The sequence below is a fragment of the Oncorhynchus nerka genome, linkage group LG4, assembly GCF_034236695.1.
Source record: "Oncorhynchus nerka isolate Pitt River linkage group LG4, Oner_Uvic_2.0, whole genome shotgun sequence".
NCBI classification, from domain to species: Eukaryota; Metazoa; Chordata; class Actinopteri; order Salmoniformes; family Salmonidae; genus Oncorhynchus; species Oncorhynchus nerka.
The window spans coordinates 33847711-33875343 of record NC_088399.1 but is presented as its reverse complement, the minus strand read 5'-3'; the positions used below and the strand labels follow the sequence as shown (position 1 = coordinate 33875343).

At 41.3% G+C, this 27633-nt stretch overlaps 1 pseudogene; it reads left to right on the top strand.

Moving 5' to 3' along the window:
• The first annotated feature begins 2250 nt into the window (after positions 1-2250).
• Positions 2251-9803, top strand: LOC115121535 (ATP-dependent RNA helicase DDX54-like; annotated as a pseudogene).
• Positions 9804-27633: the final 17830 nt, after the last annotated feature.

Genomic DNA, 27633 nt, shown 5'->3' with positions numbered 1-27633 from the left:
CTGCAGAAACTTGCAATAGCATGAATTCAAAACTTCATGACCTTTGAACCCATGATATTTATAGTGTTCATGCAGTCGACATGTATGTTCAAGTTGGCAGGGGTGGAAAAAGTACCCAATTGTCATACTTGAGTAAAAGTCAAGATACCTTAATAGAAAATGACTCAAGTTAAAGTGAAAGTCACCCAGTAAAATACTAATTGAGTAAAAGTCTAAAAGTATTTGGTTTAAAATATACTTAAGTAATGCCCCTCTCCCCACAGGTGTGATTACTACTTCTGAGGGTTTAGAGCTTGAGGCAGTCACCTCATGCAAGTACTTGGGAGTATGGCTAGACGGTACACTGTCCTTCTCTCAGCACATATCAAAGCTGCAGGCTAAAGTTAAATCTAGACTTGGTTTCCTCTATCGTAATCACTCCTCTTTCACCTCAGCTGCCAAACTAACCCTGATTCAGATGACCATCCTACCCTTGCCAGATTACGGAGACTACATTTATAGATTGGCAGGTAAGGGTGCTCTCGAGCGGCTAGATGTTCTTTACCATTCGGCCATCATATTTGACACCAATGCTCATTATAGGACACATCACTGCACTTTATACCCCTCTGTAAACTGGTCATCTCTGTATACCCATCGCAAGACCCACTGGTTGATGCTTATTTAAAATAAAATAAAATCGTATTTGTCACATGCGCTAAATACAACATGTGTAGGCCTTACCGTGAAATGCGTACTTACAAGCCCTTAACCAATAGTGCAGTTCAAGAAAGAGTTAAGACATTTTTTACCAAATAAAATAAAATAAAAAATTCAAAAGTAACACAATAAAATAACAATAACGAGGCTATATACAGGGGCTACCGATACCGAGTTAATATGCAGGGGTACAGGTTAGTCGAGGTAATTTCAACATGTACGTAGGTAGGGGTGAAGTGACTATACATAGATAATTAACAGTGAGTAGCAGCAGTGTGAAAAACAAATGGAGGGGGGTTGTCAATGTAAATAATTCGGTGCCCATTTGGTTAATTGTTCAGCAGTCTTATGGCTTGGGGGTAGAAACTGTTAAGGATCCCTTTGGTTAAATACTTGGCGCTCCAGGACCGCTTGCCGTGCAGTAGGAGAGAAAACAGTCTGGAGTCTTTGACAATTTTGGGGGATTTCCTCTGACACTGCCTAGTATATAGGTCCTTGCTACCATGTTGTTGTCATGTTGTGTTGCTACCATGCTGTGTTGTCATGTGTTGCTGCCTTGCTATGCTGTTGTCTTAGGTCTCTCTTTATGTAGTGTTGTCTCTCTTGTCATGATGTGTGTTTTGTCCTATATTTAAAAATATATACATATATATTTATCCCTGCCCCCGTCCCTGCAGGAGGCCTTTTGCCTTTTGGTAGGCCGTCATTGTAAATAAGAATTTGTTCTTAACTAACTTGCCTAGTTTAAAAAAGGTTAAATAAATAAATAAAAAGTATCTAAAGTAAATGTAATTGATAAAATGTACTTAAGTATCAAAAGTAAAAGCATAAATAATTTAAAATTCCTTATATTAAGCAAACCAGATGGCACCAGTTTTTTTTTTTTTATGTACGGATTGCCAGAGGCACACTCCAACACTCAGTCATAATTTACAAACAAAGCATTTGTTTTTAGTGAGTCCTCCAGATCAGTGCCAGTAGAGGACCATGGATGTTCTCTTGATAAGTGGGTGAATTGGACCATTTTCCTACCTTGCCAAGAATTCGAAAGTACTTTTAGGTGTCAGGGAAAATGTATGGAGTAAAAAATACAATATTTTCTTTAGGAATGTACTGAAGTAAAAGTAAGTTAGCAAAAATAAAAATAGTAAAGTAAAGTACAGACACAAAAAAAAAGTACTTGAAAGTATTTTTACTTAAGTAATTTACACCACTGCAAGTTGGACCATTTTTATCCCCATAATGCAACACACTTTGAAAGGCCTAGAGACCAACGATGGTCACCGATTTGACAAAAGTGTCGAACGCGCCCAGTGTGTTGGGGTATGGAAGTGCGGAACGTCAAGAGAAAACACAATGACGTCATGTCATGCGCCGACGCAGGATTCTGACGTGAAGAATCTCACCTGTTTCAAAATGTCTGCTTTCTGTGTTGTTGTCATGTGCTGAGTTGCTGATTTATTGGCAAGCACCATTTTTTTTTTTTTATATTCTAACAATATCAAAGCGTTGAACAAAGTTAAACAAGTTAACGGTGCAGAACTTATCGCAATGGCTCAAAGAAAGAAGAAGCTGATGAAGAACAATAGACACATTGGCCACCGGGAGCATGATGAGTCGGATGGTGGGGACTTCGAAGTTGCTGCTAAAATAGAACATGTTTATGTTATTGTAGCTAGGTAAACAAACGTTCCGCTTACCTCCGTTTAATAAACGTTTTGCAACAGAGACCATCGGGGTTGTCACTATTTGCCACAAAGTCAAAATTGTCTTTGGTAAAAACTTATGAAAACAAATATTTTTTTGGGGGTCAGTATTTAAGTTTAGGCATAAGGTTAGCATTGTGGTTAACTCTAGGGTTATGTTTAAAATCAGATTGTATGAAGAGAGATTGTGGTAATAGGTGGGTTTAGCCATTTGTGGTTGTGTAAACTAGTGACGACCCAGAATCAGCGTAATAAATATGCCTCTTTTGTGGGTCTCTGTAATGTCAGGTCTAGAATTGATTTATTGCCAATTACATGAGAATTTTAAAGTCATGCTAGATTTGGTTTTGAGTGTGATATGATTATGAGCTTATCCATCTCCATAATGACAATGCTATTTAAAGTTTTTCAGCCTGGAAGACAGTTACCTCGGTTCCCTGGAGCTTCATCAGAGTGTCTGTCTGATGTGGAACCTGACACCAGGGAGCTGGTCAGAGCTCAGAACAAGAATAAAAATAAGTCTGGGGGCTTCCAGTCCATGGGTAAGAAATTGTGGTAGGCTTACCTGTAGGCCATCTTTTTGAGACAATTAAAGATTTTATACAGCAATGTGTCCTGCGTATGTCCTAACCTCCATATTTTGGTAATTGCAGGTCTCAGTTACCCAGTTTTTAAAGGGGTCATGAAGAAAGGGTACAAAGTCCCTACTCCAATCCAGAGAAAGGTATGCCATTGCCCTTGGATCTTTACATTTCACTGATATATCAGGTAGATTATTTACAGGACCTCTCTCTCCCCCTTTCAGACTATCCCAGTGATTCTAGATGGCAAGGACATGGTTGCCATGGCAAGGACAGGCAGTGGGAAAACAGCTGCGTTCTTGGTGCCCATGTTTGAGAATGTCCGAAGGCCCATCTCTGAAGGCCCCCAGGCCCAGACAGGGGCCAGGGATCTCATTCTGACCCCCACCAGAGAGTTGGTGCTGCAAACCATGAAGTTCACCAAAGAGGTCAGGATAGACTTTTCATAGTCTATTTTTCATCCATCATTTTACACTATAATATACATATTTGTACATAAACTAGGGCCAAGACGATAATCGTATTGCGATAGTCATTAGTATCGTGACAAGGAAACAATCCACAAAGCGGATTTCACTTCTTTAGGAAAAAGCCATAATGTTGAAAAAGCATGATACATTTTCCAAGCTATAGCGCACAATATTTTACATACAGCAGGTTTTTAAAGGCCCAAAGAGTTGTCTGCTTCATGTTTTCATTTTTGCATTGAAAAGAAATATTGCCATATTGGTAACGTCACAGCCCTATCGTAATTTTTTACATTTAACCGCTTAACAATTTTTTTTCTTCATGTAAATGGGGGTAATCTTTGTCATTTTTTTAGGGACAGTATGTTTTGTTCGTTGGGCAGTACCAGAAAATAGTAACTATTCATTTGATTGTGTTTCAGTTGGGGAAATTCACTGGCCTTAAGACTGCTTTGATCCTTGGTGGAGACAGGTATTATTAATTAAATCTTCAGTCTTGTTGTGTTGAAAATTGTTATTGTGCTTACAAGCATCAACTGTACATCTTGTTTCTTTTCAGAATGGATAATCAGTTTGCTGCACTTCATGAGACCCCAGACATGTATGTACACTATGGTCTTCACAATGTACTGCTGTAATTTGCTATAATGCAATTTTAAATTATAATAAGGTTGTAGTTTTTGTTCTGTGCTGTTGATTTGCGTTATGTCTTCTGCCTACAGAATTATCGGTACCCCAGGTCGTCTGATGCATGTTGTCATGGAGATGAACCTGAAGCTACAGAGCGTGGAGTACGTTGTGTTTGACGAGGCTGACAGGCTGTTTGAGATGGGCTTTGCTGACCAGCTCCAGGAGATCATCCGGAGGCTTCCAGACAACAGACAGACACTGCTGTTCTCTGCCACCCTGCCCAAACTACTGGTGGAGTTTACTAGAACTGGTGAGCCCAGCCACAACATCCCTCCAATGGCAATCTAAAGCCCACCCACAACCTATGCGTTCTTGTGCAGCCTTTTGATATTGAGTTGTGTACAAGGCAAGATGTGTAGTGTTCTGAAAGGATTGTGTTTTGTGCAGGGTTGACGGAGCCGGTGCTGATTCGTCTGGAAGTGGACAGCAAGCTGAGTGAGCTGCTGAAGGTTAAGCGAATAGACTCGCTAAAACCCACATTCGTACAATTTGAAGTTCGGTTACACTCAGTTGGATTCCCTTAAAGTGTTGAAATGTGAAACCTGTGTTTGAGTCAATGACATAATATAAAAGTTGTAGCATAACATTGTATTTTCTCCTCTCCCAGCTGTCGTTCTTCCACCTGAGGATGGATGATAAGCCGGCTCTGCTTCTCCACCTGCTGAGGAATGTGGCGACGCCCCAGGAGCAGACAGTAGTCTTTGTTGCCACCAAACACCGTGTGGAGTACCTCAAAGGTGAGAGCCTCGTGAATAGAAGGAGAAGCTAGTCATTGAATTTGGTTGGTTTGGTTGTCCTCAGCCTTGTACCTTGTTTTGAATGTAACTCTGTGTTACCCTATGGTTAGCTGCTGTCCTCTGAGGGCGTGGAGTGTGCCTACATCTACAGTGCCCTGGACCAGACTGCCAGGAAGATCAACATTGGTACATTTTTCCACCGCAAGGCCATGGTGCTGGTTGTTACAGATGTGGCTGCTTGTGGTATAGACATCCCCCTGCTGGACAACGTCATCAACTACAACTTCCCCTCCAAAGCCAAGCTCTTCCTGCATAGAGTTGGTGGGTAACACCAACAACAGGGGGAGCATTAGAACTATAATATGGCCAACATACTGTTTTAGGTTATCTTGAATTGTAACTTATGTACGTTGGAAAGAAAGCCCAATGACAACCATCTGAGTCAATGATATATAGTGTAATGAAATGAAATGAAATTCACCTTCCTCACCATGGTCTCATCTGTGGTTTTTCAACCCCAGGTCGAGTTGCACGCGCAGGCCGCGGTGGCGCTGCCTACAGCCTGGTGTGTACAGATGAGATACCTTTTGTCTTTGACCTCCATCTCTTCCTAGGGAGACCCCTTCAGCTGGCTACACCTGACCATCAGCAAGGTACCAGCACTGGACATAAACATGTCATACACAGTGTGGGGGAATGGAGCCATTGCTCACCCCTGCAATTGTTTTGTCACACTTGTTTTTTGTCATGGATACTCAATTCTCTTGCTTACGTTCATATATTTCTGTCTCTGTCCCTTCCTCATGCCTCTCACTCACTCTATCACTCTCTTTCTCCATCTCCTCTTAATTTCTATTTTTCTCTCCCTCCAGAGTGTGCAAGAAATGTCAGAATTAATAAACGTCAGAATTAATGACTGATTTCTTGTTATTTGATCTAGTTTGAGGAAGTCTACTGGCTACGGCATCGCAAGATGTTTTTCAAGCGGCCTTTTAAGGGAATATGCGAGCACACCCGTTGGGCTAGGCGCCAGCTGTAAGGAAGTATGAGGAAACCTTTAGATGACTGACCTAGTAACTATTTTACCAGTGCACTTTAATGTGGGATGTTAAATCAATGAAGTTACTGTCTCAGTGGATCCTCATCAGATCTAGGGTTCTCGTGAAAATCACACACATATGCTCCCTTACTCTTGCTATGATATTAACCCACATTGCTTTGGTCTATTTTCAGGGTCAGGCTTAGAGAAAATGGAACTGGAGCGCCTTCAAATAGTGGACTGCATTAAGGACTACAAGGCTAAAGCTGTGAGTTTACATCGGAAATGTATATTGGAAGCCATTCTCTATGAATGAATGAATGAATGACTAACCTGTAGTAATACTGTTTAAACGACCACAGCACCTTTTCTCCAGACAATCTTTGAGATCATCTCGAACAGCAAGACCAACGTCAGCGTGGGGATGCGAGACAAGCGTTCTAGGGACACGGCTGGTGGATAATTTCACCCAGAAGGTGGTGGTTCTGGCTGCAGAGGGCAGGTATCATGTTCCTGTCCCTGCTCTGCCCTCCACACACCACACGACAGACCAGGAGGACAGTGAAGAGGAGGACCTTCAGGTTAGCACTAATACTCTTAAGTATCCATCTACATGGTATAAAACCTAGCATGTACGTGTTCCATTGCAAGTCAATAATAGTGAATAGCACCACCACAGACAAAGTAGTATCATATGACCAATTATGCTGTACTTCTGTCATTTCTCCACCAGGGGGTGTTCTCTGAGGTAGTGGGGGGGGAGAGGAGGAAGCCCCAGGGCTAGGTGGAGAGGCCAGACAGTAAGGCCGAAAAGACTGGCCACGGTGAGAACTACAGCCCCAAAGACTTAAACTCTGAGAGAGGGTATGAGGAAGGCTGACTACACAGTCCATTCTGCTTTACAAAATACCTAAATAGTCATTCTGTGAATGTGGGATAATGGTGATATAACTCTGTTTGTTTGCAGACTGAGCCTGGGAACAGAAGGCTTTAAGCAGCAGGCTTCTACTGCTGTTCTGGACCTGATAGGAGACAGACTCAACTAGCACAAACACATGATGAAGTGGTAAGAAGGAACACCATGAGACACACACACACACACACACACACACCATGCAACCTCACTTGACATATAAATCATCTCTCTGCAGAGATCACAAGAGAAAGCGCTTTGTCAAAGAAACAGGAAAGGAGGCAGACCAGAAGAAGATGAGAACAGAGACGGGACAGATGATCAAGAAGAACTTGTATCCTTTTTGTCATCTCAAACGGTTCTTTACTGATGAAAGCTATTAAAAAGGAAATTACAACACCCTCCGCTTATTGTGTATACCGGTAAGTCCTCACTTGTAATTATAAGGATGTTCCATCTCCTTGACCCTGTTTCTCAGCTATGAAGAGTGGAAGAAGAAGTACAAGGTGGATGACTGAGGAGATTCAGATGGAGAGGCAGAGGAAGGAGGTGTGGAGGTAGGAGTGCACTTCATCAGAAGGCTCTAGCTAGAGTTTGGATCCGTTGTTTGTGATGGGTATGATGTGGGGTCTGTAAGTAAAGCAGACATTGATGCATCCCTTTGGGACATTCTCCAAGCTCCAGTCTTTGGGCTCTACTACTACCTCAGATCTATTCCAAGACACTTAGAAAAAAACTAGAGCAATGTCCAGTTTGATGTACTTTCAAAATTGCCATGTTTCTTTCAATACATCATGATAAAAATAATGCTAAACAATTGAAATGCTGCCCTTCTCTTCTCTAACCCTGTCTCCCTCACCTCTCTTCCAGGCCGAGGCAGGCCAGACCAGTGCCGAGGTTGCCCATCCCGGGGGCCCAACTCCCAGCCCCTGGGTCCCCCTAGCCAGCAGAGGCGTGGTGGCTCCCGGGGCCCGCGCTCAGAGCTGAAGAGCTGTGACCAGATCCTAAAGCAGCGCAGGAAGACAGAGAAACAGAGGTTCCTGCTGAGTGGAGGCTTGAAGAAGCTCCGGGGAATGGGCAAGCAGCGCCTCAATGACCAGAAGAAGTTTGGCTTCGGCTGTGGTGTCCACAAGAAGGGCAAGATGAAGAAGAGACTGTGAGGGAGGGGGTGATGAATAGATGAGGTATGTGGAAAAAGAGGTAGTGAGAGTTGGAAGAATTGACGAGGAGATGAGGCAATGGATGGAGAAGCTTTTGATCCCAAGTTGGAGGGATATGGAAGGTGGATGTCAATAGTTTAAAGTTGCCTTTCTCTTCATGACCCCTCCCACCCCCCACCCCTCCATCTGGACTGGTTGATCAGTGCATATGTAGGAAGAGAAACACGCAGAGAAAGCCATTTGAGACTATTGAGATGCACCCCAGCCCAAAGGGTGCTTGCAGAGCTTTGTGTGTGGTGTCATGGGAAGATCCGTGTCCACATTTTGTGTGCCCCTAGCCTGGGTGTGGACTGCATGACGGGGCTGGAGCGATGTGAAACTTGTGTTTTGCAGATCTATTTGCATCATAACCTATCCAGATGGATTGCCATGTCAATATATTTGTTTGTGCATATTATTAATTCAAAGCTAAAGTGTGATTGTGTTATCTGTGACTGTCATTCTTTATTATAAAGTCCTAGAAGGAGCAGAGAAACTCGTGACACGAGGTTGTACAAAGCTGCCCATTGTGCAGTGTGAAATTCATTTCTGTTTTTTCTGGGCAGTCGAACAGTTCGATGAGGTCAACCACATTTGTGCAAAGAATAACCTGCCAGTCTACCAGAAGGTGTCAGTAAAGCCTAGAGAGAGGTCTGCCAGAGGAACTTGGGTCACTACCAACATGTTTTCATTTCAGACATCTGTATTCATTTGACCCAGCTGACAGTGGAGCAACCAGAGGGGTGTTGAGAGATTGACTCTGGGACAAGAGTGTGGTGGAGATGGAGGTTCACTAGAATAAGGAGAATTGGGGAACGTTTCTGTCAGCAAAGAGCCACAAAGCCAACGCTCGGATATAAGATAGCTGTGTTCTAAATACTTAACAGGACATGTTTGGGAAAGGGCTTTATAGTCGAGGGAGAAGTAATATACATGATCAAAACTATTTCTTCAAAACATGTTTTTTTTCTTCTCTTTTTGTTACATTTTAATATACTACAAAAGTATTCATTTCATAAATGAATACACTAAAACATACATTAGATAAATACAGTCAGTATGTTTTTTGCAGATCATTTTTTCCATATCCAATTGTTTTTGTTGACTGTAGCCAACACTGAACTTTGCATACAGCATAGTTTATGTACAGAATATGTGAAGTTGAACAAACTAACCAAACCTATTTGCTGTGGTCCCTTTTTGAACTTTACAGGAAAAATATATATGTAGGCTTACCCTAAACCTAAAAACAGGGTCAGAGATGCAGTGTGTTTTGAAGTCCTGCCATTGTACTACAGAGCAAGGGAGCTGACGTGACTGGAGAAACCCACTCCATCTGGATGTGGTTAGATGCAAGTTGTTTGATGATATGTGTACATGCTATCACACGTTATCTATGGTCAAAGTTATCTGTAGGCCAGCTCTGCCCGAATGAAGATTTGTGGCTTCCATTTCTGTTTGTGAATTTACTCAAGGAAAATGAAGACGGCTGCTAGGTGCAGTGCCTTTGGAAAATTTTCTCACCCCGTGACTTTATCCACCTTTTTGTTGTGTTACAGCCTGAATTTAAAATGTATTCAATTACCAAAAAAGTCACTAGCCTACACACAATACCCCATAATGTCAAAGTGGAATAATGTTTTTTATTTTTTTACATTTGTACAAATTAATTACAAATGAAAAGCTGAAATGTATTGGATCAATAAGTATTCAACCCCTTTGTTAGGACAAGCCTAAATACATTCAGGAGTAAAATTGTGCTTAATAAGTTGCATGGACTAACTCGGTGTGCAATAATGGTGTTTAACGTGATTTTTGAATGACTACCTCATATCTGTACCCCACACATACAATTATCTGTAAGTTTAATTGTAATGATTCAACCACAAATACCAGGTAGGTTTTCCAATGCCTTGCAAAGAAGGGCACTTAGTGGTAGATGGGTAAAAATAAGAAAAGCAGACAATGAATATCCCTTTGAGCATGGTGAAGTTATTAATTACACTGAATACACCAGTCACTACAAATATACAAGTCGTCCTTCCTAACTCAGTTGCCGGTGAGTATAAGGTAACCGGTTGCTCAGGGATTTCACTGTGAGGCCAATGGTGACTATAACAATTACATAGTTTAATGGCTGTAATAGGAGAAAACAGGCTGGATCAACAACATAGTTACTCCACAATGCTAACCAAGTTAACAGAGGGAAAAGAAGGAAGCCTGTAGCAAATTAAAAATATTCCAGAACGTGCATCCTGTTTGCAAAAAGGCACAAAAGTAATACTGGCAAATGTAGCAAAAAGCAATTGTTTTTCTTGGGACAAATCCAATACTTTAAAAATTATTATTATACCTTTATTTCAACAATTATTATTATACCTTTATTTCAACAGACTGAGACCGAGGTCTCTTTTACAGCTGGGTCCTGCATATACAGTGGGGCAAAAAAGTATTTAGTCAGCCACCAATTGTGCAAGTTCTCCCACTTAAAAAGTTAACAGCCTTAACCTAAAATCATCAGCAATCTACCAACTATAACCCATAATGACAAAGCGAAAACAGGTTTTTTGACATTTTTGAAAATAAAATATACAAAACTGACCCTTTGCTATGAGACTCGAAATGACGTTAGGTGCATCCTGTTTCCATTGATCATCCTTGATATGTTTCTACAACTTGATTGGAGTCCACCTGTGGTAAATTCAATTGATTGGACATGATTTGGAAAGGCACAAACCTCTCTATATAAGGTCCCACAGTTGACAGTGCATGTCAGAGCAAAAACCAAGCCATGTGGTCGAAGGAATTGTCCAGTGAGCTCTGAGACAGGATTGTGTCGAGGCACAGATCTGGGGAACAGCATTGAAGGTCCCCAAGAACACAGTGGCCTCCATCATTCTTAAATGGAAGAAGTTTGGAACCACCAAGACTATTTACAAAATACTTTTAAACTGGAAGAACTTGTCCCGATTGGTATTTTTAAATCACTGATGTATGATCTTGAGACTGATTCCCTGACCTGTCAATGTTTTTAATTTGCTGTTTATGATTTTGTTATACTCTTGTGAATTCTATGGTTTTTACTAGATTACTTGTAGTTTTTCATGTTGTTTGTCTGTAATTTGTGTAATGCCTTGGTGCTGCCTATCTTGGCCAGGACACTCTTGAAAAAGAGATTTTAAATCTCAATGAGCCCTTCCTGGTTAAATAAATACAAAATATTCCTAGAACAGCCCACTTGGAGTTTGCCAAAAGGTACCTAAAGACTCTCAGACCATGAGAAACAAGATTCTCTGGTCTGATGAAACCAAGATTGAACTATTTGGCCTGAATGCCAAACGTCACACCTGGCACCATCCCTACTGTGAAGCATGGTGGTGGTAGCATCATAATATGGGGATGTTTTTTAGAGGCAGGGACTGGAAGACTAGTCAGGGATTAGGGAAAGATGAACGGTGCAAAGTACAGAGAGATCCTTGATAAAAACCTGCTCCAGATCGCTAAGGACCTCCGACTGGGGCGAAGGTTCACCTTCAAACAGGACAACGACCTAAGCACACAACCAAGACAATGCAGGAGTGGCTTCGGGACAAGTCTCTGAATGTCCTTGAGTTGCGCAGCCACAATTTAACCCGATCGAACATCTCTGGAGAGACCTGAAAATAGCTGTGCAGCAATGCTCCCTATCCAACGCGCTTCAAAGGTGCTTCAACAAAGTACTGAGTAAAGGGTCTGAATACTTATGCAAATGAAATATTTACATTTAATTTTATTTTTCTATAAATTAGAAAAAAAAATCTAAAAACCTGTTTTTGCTTTGTCATTATGGAGTATAGTGTGTAAATTGATGAGGAAAAAAAAACAATTGAATATATTTTAGAATAAAGCTGTAATGTAAAAACAAATGTGGGAAAAGTCAAGGCATTTCAATACTTTCCGAAGGTATAGCTTCAAATTTTGGCCTCAAACGCTTTGTAATTTTTCCTTTTGTTGAGTAGGCTACACAACTCCAGACATTGCCTACGTGTACTGTACGGGCCTTCTTGCAGGGCAAAAACTATCCTAGAGACCCAGTATCCTCCATTTTTGATTGAATAGCACGCATAGTGTAGAGATACAGGCCAGTCTGGCTTCTCCTCAGCCTACCCGCTATCAGATGGCCAATCCGTCCCCCCTCTAAGCCAGTCCATTGCAGTGCAGCAGTGGTTCTAGAGTTGACTAAGAACGGCAGGCTTATCTGTGTTCCCGGCCATGACACAGCATCCACTTGTGTACGTATGGAGATGATTGTAGCGGAGAAGGACTGACCGTACCACTCCCCACTAAACAGTCGGCTACTGTTACCGAGGAGGAGGTTTAGGTGGTTGTCTCGGCCAGGCCAAGTTTTTTTTGTTCTCTATAAGTCAGGTCAGATAAGGAAAAAATGTTCGTCAGCAACACACAGCTCTCTCAACACCATACAAATACTATATGTATATCATGTGGAAACTATTTAGATATTTTCTGCCATTTTCAATTAACAGCTGTTTATGTTTGTGTAAATATGCATACTTTTGAATGTGTACTATTTTAGCCAGCCAAATGTCCTATGGCTCTACGGTCTGCAGACTGTCCTAAAGGGGCTCCAAACGTTGATAAGATGGCTGCTATTTCTCAGGCTATTGCTCACAAGGCAAAGGGCACTCCTGGAATGACAGGACAGACACGACTGACATTAGCACAGCAGCTGCCTTAGCAATTTCAGTCTCCAATGTACAAAACCTCTTACAGCAACACATTGCCTATGGGGATTATCAGTGGACATTCCTATATATGTTTGCATATGGTTATGTAGTATTCACACGAGGGAGGATTTTGTGGAGTGAAACATTTCAGTGTTCTCTTGGGTTGCTGCAGGGTTAGTTTGGTTGAACTTTGTGTTGTAATTAGGTTGGCTGTGTGTTAGAAATAGGTGTGTAGGAACACAGTTAGACACCTTCTTCACAGGCCTTTAAAATTGTCTTAAATTGTCTCCTAACCGCAAGATATAACTGTTGGACACTTTTAATAAGGAATAAGGAAGTCATGAAGAGAAGTCCTCAGTTCTGCCACAGAGAACAGCTCATTTATTCATACAAAGTTTATTTTAGTCAATGACTATGTTGAACTCAAAAGGCATGTTGGGCAAATGACATTACTACTATTTTATTTTTATTATTTTATTATTATTTTAACACAACCTTCACCGTTGATTATATATTTTTTATTGGTACGAATACTATTGCTCTTCCTTAACAGGCTGACTACACCGCTCGCGTCGCTTGCGCGAGTGTTGCAAAATAAATGTAGAAATCTATGTTATTCAGTTATTGTACCCATACTGGTCACGGGCGTCTGCATTGCCAAGGGCTAAAATAGAAATCAGTTCTATTTCTGATGCAGATCGCACTGCAAGTCCTGCCTCTCCCATCTCATCATTGGTTTATAGAGGCATGTACCCACGTGCCATTTCCTCATTGGTTATACCCATGTGGGTGACTGAAAGACGAACGAGGGCAGTGTCGGTAATGCACGTAATTTGTGAAAGTTGCCAATCGCAATATAAAGTCAAGAGAAGAAAAGGCCTGGAAGTAAGAGAGATGACTAGAAATGATTCGGTTGACCGTTTTATGTGTGGATTAATTGGCGGAGTAGAGGACCTTGTGCATTTCAGGTAAAATAACAACTCAATATATATATCCCATGAGAAATTAGCTAGCAACAGCAAGCTAGCTAAATAGCACAAATTAGCTAGCAAGTGAAAGCTAACTAGCTAAATTGCCATAAATGTTTAATGCTTTTCGACCTGTCCCCAAATTAATATAATTGGTTCAGAGTTTGTTTTGACATTTTAACCTGCGTGCCGTGATTGCGTTTGGTGTGGGGGGACAAAATAAATGTATGCACGATGGCGCACGCGCGCAGCCGGTTTGGGTTCTGTGTTTGTGTCCACGGTCATACATTCAAATCTGTCTGGAGTTACCAAGAGGTGGCATTGAAGGGTAGTGGGAAACAAAAGCATATTCCAAGAATTCCTCACTTATCCAGAAACTGTGGCTATTTTTACCACCTCACCTCCCATAGTTAATCTGTTATTTCCCCTGTAAGTCCCTAGTTCACTGGCACCCTGGTGTGCCTTACTGGGCTTTACTAATTAGGACCTCAGGACACCCTCGTTTTTTCAGATGTGGTAGACTGGTACAGTACTGTCTGTCTGTCCACCTAAACACATCCAGTCCCACCCACTACACAGGAACGCCAGATGCTACCGCAGAGCTGATTGGCCTCTGTTGGAGCCAAATGAGGTCCTGACTTCCAGACACTGACCGTGGTTTGGGAGGCTCTGTGAAGGGGTGGAGTGCATGCGCTGGCATGAGAGGAGCGTTTAGTATTCATCTGATGGCTTTGTCAAGATGATAATTCTAACATGTCAACAACTGCAGACCAAAAGTGTTGGTAACATTGCCACTTAACATTCTGATTACATTACGCCCCTCCCATTTCTTTGATGACAGACAGTATAATGCTTCCCATCCATCCTAATAAAGCAGAATGGAATAAAACCCTTTGTCCAGGCACCACCATAACCACCTGTCAGTGACGTATAAGCCGTGGGCCGAGGCCATACTGTAGAAACGACTGCTTTATGACCTGCCTGAGTCTCTGTCCCCATGTAGTAAATCTCCATGCACTCTCTTGTAGACAGGAAAGAGTATTTTCCGCAAAGCCGATTAGTTACACCATACTGCAGGGGAATGTGCTGCTGCCTCCTCTGGGAAGTAGACTCAGCACGCAAGGAGACCTTTTTAGGGCCCATTTTGCACCTCCTTTTTTGTCCTCCTTTCTTACCCTCCTTCTCCATTATGTGTTCAGTCACTGAGAGGGCCAAGGTTTTAAAACCCTCTTGAGGGACGGTTGTGAGCTTTGGGAGGTCCTAAAGTAAGTCTGTGGCCTGTCCTAAGGTTGCATGTGAGTGAATGTATTTGTGGGTGGTGAAATACACTTAATTTTGTCATTCACTGTTTCACAATATAATACATAATAAATGCAAAATGTTCTACTTTAAATCATTCCACATAAATCGACCCCCCCCCCCCCCCACACACACAATTGAGTCAGTCTATATTGCTGACCATCACAAAATAAAATGAAAAGCAACATGCACAAGAAACCTGAATAAATCTAAATGTTATTATGATTCTCTCATTGACTGAACATTTGCATTGATTGACCCTGTAGTATTCTGGAGATGTAGAGTTGTATGTATTCAGTGTTAGAGGAGAGGTTGTGCAATAGGACATAGGGCCTTGGGAGGCTGGGCTGGAGGAAGGGACGGCATGCTGGCAGGGAGCCATGCCGCATAGAGGTGGTTATTTTGGGGGAGGCTCAGGTGCCTGGGGCCCAATGAGAAAGCCCTTATAAAGACGTCCCTCTCAATGGGTGGAAAGTGGGTTATCATCCCACTGTCGCTCTTCACAAGGCCATCTCGTTTGCATCTAGTCAACACCTTCCTCCCCTCTCCGGCAGAGCCGACCCCGGCTTCCTAAAACGACCCTTTGGCTTCCCAAGCACTCCGAACACATCGGATTCTACTCAAGTGCTTTGGGGAACAAACAAGGTTCCCCTTCCTCCCTCGCTCTCTCCACCTTCTTCCTCATGTGTTTTGTATTATTTATGAGAAATAAAGGGCCAAGTGTGTTTTGGCTTGGCCATATCATGGAGTAGCCAATAGGTTAATAATGGTTTTCCAGTCTTTGGGGAGTCTTAATATTTGTTACAACTGAGATATGCAAACCTCTACTCCTGGACGGACACATTCTGTGTGAGTGTGGTTAGTTAGAACGTCAGCCCTCTGTTCTCCTGATTATGTGGCATGGAAGATGTAGTTATTTCTGTCATTACTTCAGGAAACTTTCACAGGGATAAAAGTGACTTCTTCCTCTTATTCATTTTCTATTATAATGTATTTAATCTCCTATGAAAACAAAGGCCATCAAACGTGTATGAATATTTATGGTTAATGTCAGTCACTGCAGTTTTGCTTCCCTAGACCTTTGCACCACAAATCATTTTTCTAAAAATATTAATTCAAGAAAAGTACACACACTGTAGGTACAAATATGTTACATATTTATATATACAATATAAATAATCTCAGTTTGATGTTACTTGAATCTGCAATATATACAAATACATCTATTGTTACTATTTAAACATTTTAAAAAATCCCTCCTTTCTTCTCTGAGGAATGTTTTCCCAGACTCTCTTTTCACCCTCTCAGAGCGTTCTGCCTCTCCGTGGTTAGGCACTTCATTTGTCTTCCCCAGGATCAGAGAGGCACTGGAAATCAAAATAATCACTGACTTCGGGTAGAAGTAATGCAACAAAGACAGAATGCCAAGATAACAAGACGTCCTGGCTCACTGCAATAGAGCCCGCTAGAAAAATCTAAGTCAAGACATTAAAGATGTACAGTCATTTATAAACTTTACTCTTTGTGGACAGCAAGTTCATATATATTTTTATGTTGTGGTTGCTAGGAATCAGTGTTGTTGAGGAGGATTTATACTGTGAACACTAAAAGAGTAAGGTGTTCCATCTCACACCTAGTCCTAACCCTAATTATGTTACTAATTCATCATTAATTACAGTTATACAGTAATTATTAAACATTAGGATGTCCAGGGAACTCAGTGGTCTTATGCGGTGCAATAATCTTTTTTCGCCTAAAATGACATACTCAAATCTAACTGCCTGTAGCTCAGGACCTGAAACAAGGACATGCATATTCTTGATACCATTTGAAAGGAAACACTTTGAAGTTTGTGGAAATGTGAAATGAATGTAGGAGAATATAACACATTAGATCTGGTAAAAGATAATACAAAGAAAAAAGCATTCCTTTGTTTGTATTTTTTTTGTACCATAAATCTTCGAAATGCAAGAGAAAGGCCATTGTGTATTATTCCAGCTCTGTTGCAATTTTGATTTTGGCCACTAGATGGCAGCAGGGTATGTGCACCGTTTTAGACTGATCCAATGAACCATTGCATTTGCAGGAGACTGCCCAAATGTGCCTAATTGGTTTATTAATAACTTTTTAAGTTCATAACTGTGCACTCTCCTCAAACAATAGCATGGTATTATTTCACTGTAATAGCTACTGTATATTGGACAGTGCAGTTAGATTAACAAGAATTTAAGCTTTCTGACAATATCAGATATGTCTATGTCCTGGGATATTTTCTTGTTACTTACAACCTCATGCTAATCACATTAGCCTGTGTTAGCTCAACCGTCCAGTGAGGGACCCACCGATCCTGTAGAGTTTTTAAGCTTACCGTATGCTTCTCAGTCGAAACAGTTTGCGCAAATATTATGATGCAATTTTGTGACGTTTTTTGTTTGTTTTAGTGTTCGGCAGCATTTCGGCTTGTTCGAGCACACACTTCGTCTGTGATTGGTCAACAGTGGGGATTCATCAATGAGAGTCATTCAACCAGAGACGATTAGTTTCCATGCACATTTTTTCACTTGAGAAATACTGCACCAAACATCTTAGTTAGATGTCAAAATGCCTGACTAAGACCTCCTCGGCAAAAACGTCAAAATTGATTACAGATTTCTAGATTTATATTAGATTAATTCAGACTATTTTGGGGAGTGGATGTTGGCTTTTTTAAAAATGTTCAACCAAAGGTATTTAAAGGTAGTATGCGAGGCACAGACATTCGCTTTGCCTACCCGAGCTCTGCTAGGAGCCAACCCAGCCTAGTATGCGGACACCTTTACATCTGACCATGCTTTCACTGCTGCTTTGGACTGGCTGGTGAACTGCAGTGTTCTTGGTCTCCATGAGGTGGCATTACAGTCATTGGCTCAGCCTCCGCTTTCCTGACCTTTTTTCCTCGTGTCCTCGTTTTCAGATTTCCGATGTTTGTTAATGTGACGTTATCGCGACAAGCTGTAGTGGAAAAGGTTTTTGAAATGTGCTATTAATCAGGGATTAGACCATGCCAAAAACACCTTTACCCACTGTGCACTGTGCTGCATTTCCAATAATCTTGAAGTTTGAACCCTTTGAACCCCTTTAAGGAGGGGTACATCACCAGCAACACATTGCAGCAGTTGAAGGAACTAAAGCTTAGTTCCTGCAAGTGCCCTGGCTCCATTCCCCATCTCCCTCTTGGCCCCTCTTCCACTCCTCCTCTCCCCTTCTCCCTAGACCCGGGTGGCTCATAGGCCCTGACCACCGGTACAGCGTGGCGCCGAGGGGGCAAGGGGGGGTGGAGGGGGGAGGGGGTCGAGACCGCATGGGTGAGGGCAGAGACCCAGGACATGTTCTGGAAGTGTGTAGTGGACAGGGGCCAGACAGGACGTGACCCACCGGAGGAAGCCCACTGCCCTATAGGAGGAGGAGCCATCAATCAACACCCCTGGCCCCGCCCATGGCCCACCACTTCAAACACACAGAGGATTAGATCCAAGGAGAGCCTCAGCCAGGCAGAGATGTTACGCACCGTGACTTGGTAACATTCATTTTCTATTTGTTCTTTATTTCATGAGACAACTCCTGGTGATCTTGTAAATCATTATCTTTCAATGGTGACCTATGGGTCCAGCAATACAAACATTCCAAGCATCCATGTATAGACGATAAAGTAGAAAACTTTAAAAGACAGACATCCCCTTCAGCTTCCATTCATCTTATCCAGACAATAGTAAGGAGAGCATATCACACCACATGTCATTTTTCTAGTTTGGATATCATGGGATGCTGAAGATGCTATTTCCATAGTAGCTTGAATGGTATATACATTCCTTGCTACTTTTAATCTATTGTAATTAATCCATTAGTTTTTGTCCTCCTGCTTAATTGGAGAATGTGACCTATGTAGGGCAGCCACCTGTAATTGGTGGACATGTTGCTTATTTATTTCTCTTTTGAAGCCCATTGTAATTTAGCAGGGTGACTTCATGACTCCCACTTACTACATAGCCAGAGGAGATCAAAGGGGCAGACTAATTTCTCTGTAGGGGTTCAGGGGTTCAGGGAGAGGAGGTAGGGCCCTGGACAAATGACCACAAGGTCAGGAGCTCAGTTCCGGTAAGGGCAGAAGGCCTGGACTGGCCAGAGCCACCACTGTAAGGCTTTCATGCAGCTGTGAGGGAATGTTGTTGTTATTTGATGATGATGATGATGGTGGTGATGATGAGGAATGATATTAGAACTGAGAAAGCGGGGAATTTATTGTCAAGAAATTGATATTTCACTATTGCATATATTTGACAGACAAACGGACAGAGGTTGGGAAAATTTGGTTGGGCCGCTCTAGGTTTCTGTCATTCATGGGAAAAAGGCTCAAGGTGCTAATTAACAGGGCTGTCAGTGGTCCCTTGAAGTGAAGTGAGGCTGGAGATAAGCGGGCTGGTGGAAGAGGGAGACTGTCGGACCTAGAGGCCATCTGGACCTTGTTCTCCTTGAGTGGTGTTGGGGTACGAATAGGGCTGGTGTACAAATAGGGCTGGCTGGGGTACGAATAGGGCTGGCTGGGGTATGAATAGGGCTGGGGTATGAATAGGGCTGGCTGGGGTATGAATAGGGCTGGCTGGGGTATGATTTGGGATGGCTGGGGTATGAATAGGGCTGGCTGGGGTATGATTTGGGATGGCTGGGGTATGAATAGGGCTGGCTGGGGTATGATTTGGGATGGCTGGGGTATGAATAGGACTGGGGTACAGTATGAATGGGGCCGGGGAGCAAATGGGGCTGGGGCACGAATAGGGTTAGGTTACAAATATGGCTGGTGTCAAATGGGGATGTGGTACAGATGGGGTACGAATGGAATTGGATATATTGGTTAGTGTTCCTAGCATGAAATCCTACGATGCCAATTTAGATTTAAAATCCCATTAAGATAAAACCCTGACTGTAATTTCAGATTGAAGTATACATAAATGCATGAGGCACAAGTCAGGTCAGATATTCACAGCAGGTGTCCGCATAGCAAATAGAAGTCTGGTGAGATCTGCTCCCTGTTCAAACAGTTTGAAAAAATGTCCAGCTGAAACAAGATAGAAAGAGAGAAAGAGAGAGGGATTTTCTCTGTCACCTTGGCTACTGTCACTTAGGGGAGCCCAGTCTTTAGTGCCGTTGATAAAGTGTCATCCTGTGACTCGGGAGGGCCCACCTCGTCTCCTACAGGTAATCCTACATCATTCATTCATGCGGCAATGAGTGTGCAGTAAAGAGTCACTATCTTCCCTGCATTGCTCTGCCGACTGCCGGCAATACATTTTGCTACACGTTAGAAAACATGAGGACCGCACTACCACTGAGCTCTCTGCTCTCCGACCCTGCCTTGCCTCTTGACATAATAGGTCAATGCTAATGTCTTGCAAGGATGGTGTTTGAACCTGTATTTCCCTAAGAACATACACTAATATATCCATCCATAGGCTGCAATGCAGAGCAACGCCACAAAAGACATTGAAGCTCAATGTTGGTTCTATTCAGTACATTTATGCATTTATCCCCATTCCAGCTATAGATTGATCAGCGGAAGTAGATTTCTACTGTGAGTGAGTGTGTGTGTCTTTGTGTGTGTGCATATGAGGCAGCAGATATTGTCAGTGTTGTAATAACAGGATGGAATGATATCCAGAGCAGAGACATCAAACACCAGGAGCCAGTTGAGTTATGGACCATCGACTGCATGCAGCAAGAACAAAGAGAGCGATGGAGACAGAATTGGTGGAAGAAAGAAAGAGATAGACGCAGAGACTGAAAACAATGTTTGGGGTCTGCTGTGAGTTACCTACAGTACAGGCTCTGCGACTTATGTCAGGGAAGGCCCATGGAAAAGCTACTCCCTTGAGGAAAGCAGTGGAGAGGAGGAGAGGAGAGAGGGATGGAGGGGTGTGTGGGGTACTGTGGGTCTGGATGATAGGAGACATTGACCAGGCTTTTGTAGCCGAGCTGCCAATCCATTCCCTCCTCCTCTCTGCTCCTCACCTCCTACCTCTCTCCCCTCTCCTGACAGGACCCAAACTCAGCGCTGGGCCCAATGAATCAGGGGCCAGTATTGGCCACATCAAAGACACAAATGCATCACAGATAACAAAACTGTTCATTTGTCTATCTCTGAGGGGGAGGGGGATCAGCGCCATTTATTGCAATGACCCCAAAGTGACAAACAAACACTACAGAGATACACACACATACTCCGAAACAGACAGGCAGAAAGATAGACAGTTACACAAACACACTCATATGCACACACACAAACACACACACACGTTTGCCCAAGTTGCCGTCTGTGTCCTGTTCATGGTAAGCAGGTGCTATGTGCTGCTAGTGAGTTTCCATGCTCACTCTCTGTTTTTCTGGTGCATGACAGCTCTGTATGGGCAGTCTGTCTAGCTGCTGATGAATAACCGGGCCCTTTCTGGTTATCTAGACTTCCCTTTGAGTTTCACTGAGACACAGATGCATCTATCCATCTTCATCTGTCCTCTCTTTGAGTTTAGATTGAGTTGGACGCCAGATCATTTTTCAACACAGATGAAACATTTGAAAGGTCTTTTTTTTTTTCAGGGAATTCACTGACACAACATAATAGTTTTTTTTGTTGAATAGGCTAGGTATGCTTAACAATGGAGATTGTATAACCACATTCCCCTCAATATATACACAAATAATACACAATAATGAAGAACATACAGTATCACAGCATTGGAAAAGCATCCAAAATAGCCCTTGTGATACGCCAGGTTGCTTTCTCAATGCGAGGATAAGGAGTTAAGGCTTTTCTCTTGCTTTTGGGGTATTATGTTAAAAAATTATTTTAACGAAAATGAATACAACGTGATGATAAACAGATATGGCTCATAAATCTATATGGACCAAATAATGACAATCCAAACTGATTTGACAATATTTATAATAATCAAACTAGTCTCCAAGATACAAATAACTATATTATAATGGTAGGGGGATAGTTTTACAGTTTTAAGTATGTTCAACTATCATACTACCAACTATCACCGTCTGGCGCTTAAAGAGACTACAAATATTATGGACATGTTGGAGACTTAAAAACACGAATCTCGTAAAATATACTTGGAGGGGGCTTAATCCAGCTAGTCAGATGTATTATTTTCTGGTATCCTTTTCTATAGTGCCAAAAGTAAAAAAGGTGTTGATTGAGGATCGAATGCATTCAGATCATCAACTTCTATCCCTCCATATAACAATGACAGACTTTCCACGAGGACAGGGATATTGGAAATATAACCAGGGTTTATTGACTGACACTACCTAATGAGCATTTGACGTCAGGCGACTTCTTTTGGATGTCTTATTTTCCTGACCGGCCTTGATTTCAACGTCTACAGATGTTGATTTTTGGTCCGATACAGACCGGCCTTGATTTTAAACATAGACGTCTATAATTGGTTCAGATTTGATCCAGTCTGGACAGTAGAGTACATCACAGTACAGCAGATTACAGTACAAACAAGGGCACTGCGTTCATCCACCTCTGGCCTGCTCGCCTCCCTACCACTGAGGAAGTACAGTTCCCGCTCAGCCCAGTCAAAACTGTTCGCTGCTCTGGCCCCCCCAATGGTGGAACAAACTCCAGGACAGCGACAGCGGAGTCAATCACCACCTTCCGGAGACACCTGAAACCCCACCTCTTTAAGGAATACCTAGGATAGGATAAAGTAATCCCTCTCACCCCCCCCCCCCCCCCTTAAAAGATTTAGATGCACTACTGTTCCACTGGATGTCATAAGGTGAATGCACCAATTTGTAAGTCGCTCTGGATAAGAGCGTCTGCTAAATGACTTAAATGTAAATGTACATTACACAGTACAGTAAATAAAAGTAGAGTATAGTACAGTACAATACAGTAAAGCAGACTAGAGCACAGTCAAATCAAGAAAAGTTAAGAATAGTGTACTGTATTGTTCCCTACTTTACTCTAATGTACTCTATTCTACTGAACTAAACTGCATTGTACTGTATTGTACTCTACTGAATTAAACTATGTATTTTACTGTACTCTCCTGAATTAAACTATGCTGTACTGTAGTGTACTGTACTCTACTCTACTGTACTCTACTAAATTAAACTCTACTGTGCTGTAGAGTACTGTACTCTACTGAATTAAACTATACTGTACTGTACTCTACTGTAATGTACTCTACTGTACTCTACACCAACGAGTTAAACTCTACTGTAATGTGCTGTACTCTACTAAATAGAACTACTGTCCTGTACCGTACCATACCATACCGTATTGTACTGTGCTCTACTGTACTAAACTGTGCCGTACTGTACTGTGATGTTCAAACTTGAGAAACATAGCCTAGACAACTATGCTTCGTTCAGATTTAGATCTTGTCCGCACCAAATGTGTACTTGTTTTGGGGCGGAGGTCATTAGAACACCCAGCATACTTGGCAAGTTTGTTTTTACATTTACAGTTGAAGTCGGAAGTTGACATACACCTTAGCCAAATACATCCTAGTAAGAATTCCCTGTCTTAAGTCAGTTAGGGTCACCACTTCATTTTAAGAATGTGAAATGTCAGAATAATAGTAGAGAGAATGATTTATTTCAGCTTTAATTTCTTTCATCACATCTCACAGAAGTTTACATACATTCAATTAGTATTTGGTAGCAATGCCTTTAAATTGTTTAACTTGGGTCAAACATTTTTAGTAGCCTTCCACAAGCTTCCCACAATAAATTGGGTGAATTTTGGCCCATTCCTCCTTACAGAGCTGGTGTAACTGAGTCAGGTTTGTAGGCCTCCTTGCTGACACACACCTTTTTCAGTTCTGCCAACAAATTTCCTATAGGATTGAGGTCAGGACTTTGTGATGGTCACTCCAATACCTTGACTTTGTTGTCCTTAAGCCATCTGGAGATGTTGCTTCAGTAGATCCACATAATTTTCCATCCACATAATTTTCCTACCTCATGATGCCATCTATTTTGTGAAGTGCACCAGTCCCTCCTGCAGCAAAGCACCCCCACAACATGATGCTGCCACCCCCGTGCTTCACGGTTGGGATGGTGTTCTTCCGCTTGCAAGCCTAACCCTTTTTCCTCCAAACGATGAGAGAGGCCTGTACTTTTCATCATAGGTACACTTCAACTATGACAGACAAAATGAGAAAAAAAAATCCAGAAAATCACATTGTAGGATTTTTTATGAATTTAGTTGCAAATTATGGTGATTTTCTGGATTTTTTTTCTGATTTTGTCTGTCATAGTTGAAGTGCACCTATGATGAAAATTACAGGCCTCTCTCATCTTTTTAAGTGGGAGAACTTGCACAATTGGTGGCTGACTAAATACTTTTTTGCCCCACTGTAAGAATACAGGTTCACCGGACCCACTTATTGTATGGGATTTGTTTAATGTGCCTTTAGAGGCCATTCAATTCTCATCCCCAAAACGATATCGGTCAACGGAGAAAAGACTTACAACATAAGTAGAAAATCTAACATTATACATCAATGGTGTTGAGAATTTTTACTACAGGAGCAATCTATAATCTAGATACAAAATCAAATGTGTTTAAGGAATTTATTTAGGAAAGATCGAGTTTCATTTATCCAAAAAACAAAGAAAATTGTATGGACAATGGCGAAAAGTTTTTCCTAAACCGTCAATATGGAAAAGGCAACCAAAACGAACCTACAGAAAATAATTACATTAGATGGAGAAACCCTTATCTTAACAAAGGACATTCTGAATGAGGAAGGAAAATGGTTTAAACAAGTGTTATCTTGTCAAGTTCCCCTAACCTCACTCGACGATGAGTTTTGTGATATCCTTCTCCCAAAAAATCTATCTGTGACATAAAACAAGATCTTGTGAAGCCCTAATTGCACAGTACGAACTATGGTTGGCAATTGATTCCTTTCTGACAAGGAAACCCCCTGGCTTCGATGACATTCCAATAGAGATATATCAAACTTTTTATGAACTACTGAAATAGCCATTACTATCATGTTTTAATTACCCTTATCTAAATGGTAAATTGTTGGACACACAAAAAGAGGGACTGATATCTGTCCTACTGAAGCAGGAGTTAGGGGGACAGTACAGTTTCTTAAAAAATGTTGCAACGCAAAAATATTGGCAAAATGTATTACTCATAGATTTAAAAAGGTCCTTCCACACATTATTCATTGTGATCATCTAGGATTATTAAAATGAAGATATAATGGAGACAACATTAGACAACAACTGTAACTAATTGAAAACTATGAGAATGTATAGAAACCAGGTATTATTTTCATAGAAGATTTGAGAAAGCCTTTGATACAGTATGTCTAGAATCTATGGCTGGAATTTTTCCACTTTGGAGAATCTCTCATAAAATGTACAAAATCCTTTGTGTAAAATAATAAATAATGGTTACTTCTCTGAGAACATTTAATTGTCAAGAGGATTAAAACAAGGTTGCCCTCTGTCACCATACTTATTGATATTGGCCATTGAACTGTTTTCTATATAAATCACATTTAATGATAACATGAAGGGGCAAAACATTTATGTATTAGAGACAAAAGTAACGTTATTCTGGAGCTGAATAATTTCTCTAGTTTCTCTGGACTAAAACCCAACTATGATGTACTATATTACAGATTGGGTCTCTAAAAGATACACACTTTAAATTGCCATGTGGTCTCCCAGTTAAATGGGCGAATGGCGAAGTTGATGTGCTTGGACATATCCCAGAAAAGTTGAGTGATCTTGCAACTATTAACTTGATAGAAAACTTAGCAAAATAGAAAGGATTTTGAAACGATGGAGAGGGAAACACCTGTCCATCTACTGGACAATGACCCTGATAAATGTTCTAGTGATATTGCAGTTTACGTATTTATTCAAGGTTCTACCGACTCCAGGAGAATCCTTTATCAAATAATGCAAGAAAAAAGTATTACATTTTATTTGGAATAGCAAACCAAATAAAGTTAAACAAGCATATTTATATAATCAACATGAGTTTGGAAGGTTACAACTATTACATATTAAGGCATTAAACCTCTCTCTTAAAGCTTCCATTATACCTAAATTATATTTGAATCCAAACTGGTTTTCCAGCAGGCTATTAAGTGAGGCACATCTAATATTCAAAAGGTTTTCGCCATTATACAGATTAAAACCAACCATTTCAGTTGGATTGACAATGGATCCCTGTTTAAAGTAGCCTATCCTCCTTTTTAAATTAAGCCATACAGAGTTAGTTATAATTTCAATTTCATCCTCCTGATGTGGCAAAACAAATATTACAGCAAATAATATGGCTAAACTTTAAAGCACTGATAGAGGAAAGACCAATTATCATGTATCATGTTTATGAATGACATTGTACATAAAGATGGTAAAAAGTGTTCACCAAGTCCTCCAACCAGGGGAGAGTGTGTAGGGGCATAATGAAAAATATTTTAGATATAAAAAGGGGATTACAATTCATGCAGGTAATGCTATTTGTTAGACTTCAATTATATCTCCTGATTTCATAGATCTAGTTATCCACTATAAAGAGAAAAAAAGGGACTTCAATAATTTTGACAAAACAAAATGTGTTAAAAGGCCTCTAAATGACCTGTTTTTGCTGTTTTTTCATTTTTATTTCCCACGAACAACAAATGTGATACACAAAAACCATGTCCGAGAGGAAGAGAAGAATTAGGGATAGAATTGTTACACATGATTAATTCCCAGAAATATCCAATATTTATTCTTGGTCTCAAGGATAGGAGAGTTTCATTCCTTTGGGTTGCTAGACATTTGCGTTATACGCCCATCTATCCACCCCGACCAATCATCCTACTTTCGTTTATGCCTTAAGTAATCTGTTTTATGTGACAATACCAAACATGTATCATACTAATTTGAATGTCCCGGATATACGTTTACTATGTTACATCTAGTCTATGAGACTAGGCTGGGCCTACAAGTGTATTATCACGTGACACAATAAGCCTACAGTCCTCGAATGGCAACAGAGAAAGGGCATGCCCCATTTGTTTGTTTACAATTAGCACGGTTTCAGCGGTATCGTCCTTCGCGGATGACAAGCCACAGGCCAGAAATCTCCGTAGAAGTGTGGCGAGCAAATGTTTCCCGGTTGGGTAACCAAACAATGTCTGTCAACCATCTCCGTGTGACAAGACGGACAGGGTGCAGACATTTAATTAGAGAGAGCACTATGAGCCCCCAAACCGCTAGTGTGAGCTGTGTTGGGTCATAAGCTTTTGCCTTCATCCTTAATGACTTTAGATGTTGTTTGTTTTGATAAATGACATACCACAGAATCCTGTAGCTGAACAGAACTGAACAGAACTGAATCCTGTAGCAGAACTGTTGAAAACTGACTTTGGGGAATTTGTTCAAAAATCATATTTTTCTATCATTAAATAGGCCTATACTTTTTCATAGGCTACTCTCGCTTATTTGCATGCCTTTCTCTTTCTTACACACACTTCTCCTTTGTTGGTTTTGATTGTATTTTTCAAGATTTCATTTAAAATCTTTGTAGTGTCTGGCAT